This window comes from Arachis ipaensis, chromosome B03, assembly GCF_000816755.2.
Source record: "Arachis ipaensis cultivar K30076 chromosome B03, Araip1.1, whole genome shotgun sequence".
Taxonomy (NCBI): Eukaryota; Viridiplantae; Streptophyta; class Magnoliopsida; order Fabales; family Fabaceae; genus Arachis; species Arachis ipaensis.
Window position 1 is genome coordinate 3,344,775 of NC_029787.2, and position 6,651 is coordinate 3,351,425.

At 36.4% G+C, this 6,651-nt stretch overlaps 1 protein-coding gene and 1 long non-coding RNA gene across 6 annotated transcripts in view; both read left to right on the forward strand.

Moving 5' to 3' along the window:
• LOC110269887 lies at positions 54 to 947 on the forward strand. The gene is made up of 2 exons (XR_002358684.1): positions 54 to 725; positions 816 to 947. It is a non-coding gene; the product is annotated as an uncharacterized LOC110269887 (long non-coding RNA).
• The window catches only part of LOC107629225, a 9,711-nt gene continuing 5,549 nt past the window's right edge, over positions 2,490 to 6,651 (forward strand). For 3 of the 5 annotated variants that reach the window (XR_001617923.2, XR_002358685.1, XM_021117795.1), the window contains exons 1-3: positions 2,490 to 2,621; positions 3,262 to 3,321; positions 4,155 to 4,247. The gene's annotated coding sequence lies outside the window, so the exon portion shown is untranslated. The remainder of the gene's footprint in view (positions 2,622 to 3,261; positions 3,322 to 4,154; positions 4,248 to 6,651) is intronic. The other 2 variants (XM_021117791.1, XM_021117793.1) reach the window with 2 other exon arrangements.

A 6,651-nucleotide genomic window follows, 5' to 3' on the forward strand; every position in this document is an offset into this window, starting at 1 on the left:
ACAAATACTTAAATAGATAAAAAAAAAAGCATTCGATTCATCTAAATTAGCTATAAATATCATGTAATTAATACTTTTTTTTTTACTTTTAAGAGTTTAAAAACAATAGCCAATAAATTATAGCTCAAATGATATAGTCTTTCCATACACATTTAAGAAATTGTGGATTCGAATCTCTCTATCTTTGGTTAAAAAAAATTTAAAAATAATAAATAATTTATATTTTCGACACGACACACGTATACACTCGTTTGACACACGACACACATATACACTCGTGGGACACACATATCTCTCGTATCCAAAATATCTTGTCCAAAAAAAATAAAAAATTGCCAAACACGGGTGGACATGGCCCACTTGGTTAAAAATGTAAATTTTCCTGATTTTACAAAGCTACAGACCCAAATTTAACTCTAATTTTTTTCCCTTCCCTCGAAACCCAGCCTGTGTCATGTTCACCCACTCACTCTCAACCTCTACTCTCACTGTCGTTACATCCGTTTGTCGCCGATGTAGAATGCTTGTCCCTCGTTTGCTCCCTGGCGTCAATCTTAATCTCGTTCACCATTGGTCTCGTGTTTGTCGCGCTACTCCCGAGCTCATTTCTGCTGGAACTGTGCTCGTCGCCGCTGGGTCGTGCTTGTCGCGGCTGGGGTCCCGCTTGTTGCCGCTGGGGTCGTGCTCGCCGCTGGAACCGTGCTCGTCGCCGATGGAACACTTCCGTACGTCTCAATTTTTTTTCCTCTCAGTGGTCTTTCTTCTATTTGTTTAGATTATGATTGGTTTTTTTATAAATTAATAATTACATGTAGGGTGAACGCGGATCGGATCCAATATCCACAATTTTTAAGCTAGGATCTAATCCGGATCGGATGTCGGATATATCTGCAAAATACAAAAATATTTTTAAAATTTTATTTTTTATTAAAAAATATCAATAAAATTTATTTTTTCTATTTTTTTAAATATGTTTTTTTTTTTTTAAACCAAAGATAGGAGACTCGAACCCGCAACCTCTTAATTGAGTATGGGGAGACTATGCCATTTGAACTATTATTCATTGGCTTTTTTTAAATATGTTTACTTTTAAAATAATATTAAACATACATTTCTTAAATAATAAATTAAAATAATACAAGATATATGATAATTATTAGTTGAAATAAAATATAAAAAGAATATTTATTTATTTATTTCTTTATTTTTGTGATATGCGGAATAGATATGCGAATATTTACACAAAATCCACAATTCGATCCGATTAGTGTGCAGATCTGATCCAATTCGATCTGATAGTAGTATTAGTGGCGTTTTTTGTAAGTAACTTATAAGCTTTTTTGTTTCATTTTTATCTTTATTCTTTATTATGGCTTTTTCATTCAGACAAATTCATTTCCAATCAAGATTAACTTTACATGTGATGGGAAATGATTAAGTTGAAAGAATTGAGAACTTTTATCGTGTATTTCTTGTCTCTTGGTCACTGACATTTGTCCTTATAGAAGGTTAAAAATGATTTTACTTTCATGCCCACTGATTCCACCATCACTACCAACTCTATTCTTCTCATTTTAGCAATAGTGCTTGTGCTTTAGGAAAACTGTAGAATTAAAATTATTCTCAATAACTATTTTTTTAAAGAAAAATAAGTTCTGATAGTTTATGTTTATGTTTGGATTAAAAGGGATTATCAAATAATGTATCTAGCTGATCATATATTTTCGAAAAATACTTATATGGTAAAATTATTAAACCTCCAAACAAAAAGTTACCTATAAATATAAGTTGTTTTTAAAATAATATTTGTCAATAATATTCTGTAAGGCCATCGTGGGAATTCACCGAACATTTTTTTTCTGTATAATAATTAGCAGCGAGCTTATAATGTGTCCTTATTCTGATTGTTTTTATACTAGTAAGTAGGGGTGTTTAAAATTGATCCAGACCGAACTAAATTGATCAATCGAACCGAAAAATTAAAAACCGAACAAATTAAAAATCGAAAAAATAAAAAAAAGCATTTACTATTTTTATTGCAGTTCGATTCGATTTTCGGTTCTAACAATAAAAATCAAACCGAATCGAACCGATATTATACAAAACCCTAAGAACCAAACCCCCCAACCCCCAATTAACGTGACCTAACCTAACCCCCCACCCCCAAACGTAAACCTAGCCGCTCTCTACTCTCACTCTCTCAATTTCACTCTCTGCACTCACTCTCAGTCTCACTCGAAGAAACCCAAGGCCGGCGGCGAACCCATCTTCTTGCAGCACCTCCCCAGCCGGCGAACCCCTTCCTCCCACCACCTCATAGCGCCGTCGAAGCCTTTCTCCCAGCGCCACCGGACCTTTCTTCCCAGCCCCTCCTCGCGGACAGCACCACCCAGCCCCAGCCAGCACCACCCTCGCGGTCGTAGACACTACACCACCCAGCAGTCCAGCACCATCCAGCGGCACCCCAGCGCCACCAACAGGACCGATCTGGCCCGCCGCAGCACCGTTTGTGGCCACCCATAGCAGTACTGCTGCGTTTCTGGCCTGGCCACCCACAACACAGCAGCCACCGGTTGGCCTTCTTCCAGTGCTCTTCCTCTGTCCCATCCACTTGACTTCAGGTTTGATTTTCTCTCCTTCTATGTATCTGAATTCTGAAGCAATTAGACATATTGGGTTTATAATTATGAAATAGTTAGGGTTTGATTTTGTTAATTATAATTTCTATGATTCTGAGTTGCTGGATTTGTTTAGGGTTTTGTTAATTTCTTGTTAATAACTCTGATTCTGTGCTTCTGACTTGCTGGGTTCAAATTTGCTTTAGTTCAAGTTCTGTGATTCTGTGATTCTGATTATGTGATTATGTGATTCTGAATTGATTTTTAGTTTTCTGCACTTATTTTGCTTGTTTTGAAATTTTGTTAATAATACTAATGATTACTGTGCTTGTTTAATGATTTTGTTAATTTGAGTTGTTTGTTTTGAGTTGTTTTGTGATTTAATTTATTAATAATTCTGATTATGTGATTCTGAGCTGTTGGGTTTAATTTATTTTTGCTTTTTTTGAGTTGATTTTGTGATTTATTTGTATTCAATTTCTGTTCAATCTATTTGTTCATTGTTGTTCATTATTTGTTCATTGTTGCTGAATGCTAGTAATTTTTTATTTTGTTGTGTTTCTGCTTCTGTTTTTTAATTATTTGTTCATTGTTGTTGATTCCTAGTATTTGTTGTTCATTATCTGGTATTGGTCTTTGGCAGGATACAAGAAGAGAACTTGGAATCAATATAATTGATGAACAGAAGGTGCAATTGTCTAAGGTAATTGGTCTTTCTACACATGTCTTGGTTGCTGCTTTTAGTTTCAAGAGAACTAGGTGGGCACAATGTATTTATGTATTGCCTGCATTTTTTGTGAGAAAGTGCATTTCAATTGCAAGTTATGAAGTTCTTTGTACTATGAAAGATGTCTTAAACATTTTAAATATATTGATATAATGGTATTAAAAATAGAAAGGAAGAATTTTATTGTTTGTAATATACCTTTAGATGTGTTATTTTCTTGCATAATGCAATGACACTTCTGTTAGTCTTGTGTTATTTTGTGTCATTTAATAGAGTTAGTTCATTTGTTTTACTACATTTAGGAATTCCTTGACATGTTTGTGAAATTGTGATTCTGAGTTTCATTTATTTTAATTTCTTTTGTCGTTGAATTTCATTGAATCAAGATTTTTGTTAGTTATTGCGTATTTGTGTTAGATGATTTTAATGTTAAAATTTTGTGAAATAGTATGGCATGCTTTTCTTTGAGTTGATTGAAAAAACCGAACAAACCGAACCAAACCAAACCGATTTTAATTGGTTTGGTTTGGTTCGGATGGTCTTGAGAAAAAAAACCGAACCGCAGTTTAATTAAACTATTGGATCGGATGACTTTTCTCTAAAAAACCGAACCAAACCGCACCGCGAACACCCTTACTAGCAGCATTACAAGTTTGGTTTCAGGCATTCATGCATTGGTGATTTATTTGAGCATCATTTGTATAGATGTATTTGCATGTCACTCCTACAGATGTATTACAAAACTGCTTGGGATTTCTTTGCCTCAATTTAGTCATATGATTATATAACATGAACTTTTTCTCTTTCAGATCCCCAGAACCCGTTGTGGTTCAAAAGTCAATAAACAATGGAATGAAGCACATTACATCTTGAGATAAGAGTGACGGAAAAGTAACTAATAAGTAAGCATTTGTGTTCTGTTCGAAGTGCAATTTTTGTTATGAATTAAATATTATTTGTGTACGAACTAATACAAAGCAGATTTAAGTGCACAACAGGCGGAGAAGGAGAAGAGAGTAGAATCCGTGAAAGCGAGAGTGAGAAGGGTAATCGAGAGATAGTAGTTAGGTTCTCCCTCTCGTATATAACCAAAAAAAGTGCTCGACAAAGAAAAAAGAAGAATTGTCTTTTTTGGAACTTTATATTGTTCACAGCGTCTTTTCTGACGTTTATATTGTTCATAGCGTCTTTTCTGATTGTCTCCGTTATCATTTCCATTCATTTTACAATCACCACCACCACCACTAAAGTTGGCTTCTCAATACCTATCACTAGAATCTGTGATACATGCTTGAACAATCATTCGGTATTGGTATCACAATTCATGAACCACCCACCAAGGAGCCAGTAGCCATTACAATTGAAGTGACAAATAAAGAACATCTTGATGTCATTGCAAGATTCACCATAGGAGATGGTGTTGAACTTGCAGAAGTGGAAGTTGTGGTGGACACTGGAAGTGAGATTCTGTGAGTCTCAATAAATCCCCTCAAGGGCGCTTTAATGTGCAAAACTCAAGAAACTTTTTACTGCCATGAGCCTCGGTGTAACAGTCTAGGAATTCGCCGCAAATTTTGCACTCTTGCAAGCGCCTATTGCAGGACAAGGATATGAAGGAGGCTTAGTCACGGAAGATTTTCTTGTCGGCAACAAGATTCTGGTTAGAATACTAGGAGTACTCTCCTAGATCTAGGAGAAATCATCTTTGGTTGCAAGCGAGATCACACCAAAGGAATAATTGGGTTGAGTTGAGGTCCTCTCTCCTTAATCCAACAATTGGTACAGTGAAATTCTCACACATTTTAAAACACTTTATCATACCGTACGAAAAGAAACTCAACTAACTTTTTTGGCTTGTTTGGCTTGGTTTGGTTTGGCTAAAATTAACCAAACCAAACCAAGCCTACCAGAACTCTTTTTTTTGGCTTGGCGTCAAATTAATTTGATAACCTAGCCTACTGAAAAGAGATTTTTTGGCTTGGTTTGGCGTGGCGCTTGTGGGAATGATCGTCGTAATGTTCAAACCAAAGTCCGTAAGTACGTAACCACTAAATAAACTCGTAGTAAACATATCTACATAAACGTACAGTGAGGATGTCTACATAATGTTTTGACGAACCCTAAAGAAACGGAGTTAAATCAGTATACTAATATATTGTACTTGAAAAAGAGAAAGTCTAGGGGTCTTGGGCAACACCAAGTTTTCAGTTATTTGTTACCTTACTTCGTGTAATGTAGAACTCTATTCTCACTGCCTTTTCATTGATTATTCATTCGTAAACACAAGACAAGCTTCACGTTAAAAACAATACTTAATTTATAATAAACACATGCTTGATTATGTTTCGTCTAAATTCACGTGTTGTCCGCCTCTTCCTCTTCTCTCATCTTAGGCACTTTCGCTCTCACTCTTCCCATTAGCTCTCTATCATCAATCCAAGAGGGAGAGCATATATTGGTTTTTTTCACGAGCTGTTTCTTTTTTCTTCTTAACAGAAAAAACCTTGAAATATAACAAGTGTCGCAGAAAAGACTGCAAATATAACAAGTATCGCAGAAAAGACTAACAGAGGCAATAGTAAAGGTAAGTAAAATGTTAGTGGTGGTGGTGGTGATTTCAACCGAAGAGTTATGGATAGTGATCTTAGACACTATGTACGAACTTGTTAGTAAGCCATAACCATAGTGTTAAGTACTTGGTGGGTGGTTCCTCGGTCATCGGTAATGTTAACTTCACTGTTTATTTCTTGTAGAACTACAGTAACGTTCTAAGTGGTATCCTCTACCACAACTTGAACGTCTTCACCTTCAACACCACCTGTGACCTTCACTCTAAGACACTCAGAGTTATTTAGGGGAGTTCCCGCGAAATTACACGTTTTGAGTTCTTTGAAAAATGACGGTACTCGGAGCCACATTGTCAGATCCTTAAGCGGCGTTTAAAACGTGAGAACGTTCGCGGATAACGTCCTGTTCCTATACTTCCTCCGAATCAGTGCCTTCTAAAAGAACAGGCGCTGTTCTAAGACGAGTCTTGTGATGCTTCAGGAAAGGACCTAGATCCTCTTTAGTGGAAACCAACGTTGATAGAGCGATCCGCTGCTAGTCTGGTTTCCTTAGTAACCCAACTCAGCTCCAAGGGAGAGGAATTAGGTTGTTGATCCGTATGACTTTAAGAGTGTAACGTAAGGAGTCGGTCCCTTCTGCCCACGGAACTCTATGGTTTCTCTTTCCACACTACTTTGGGAGGAGACACTACACACTTGGTTTAGAGTTCCGTGGGCAGAAGGGATGTACTCTTTACGT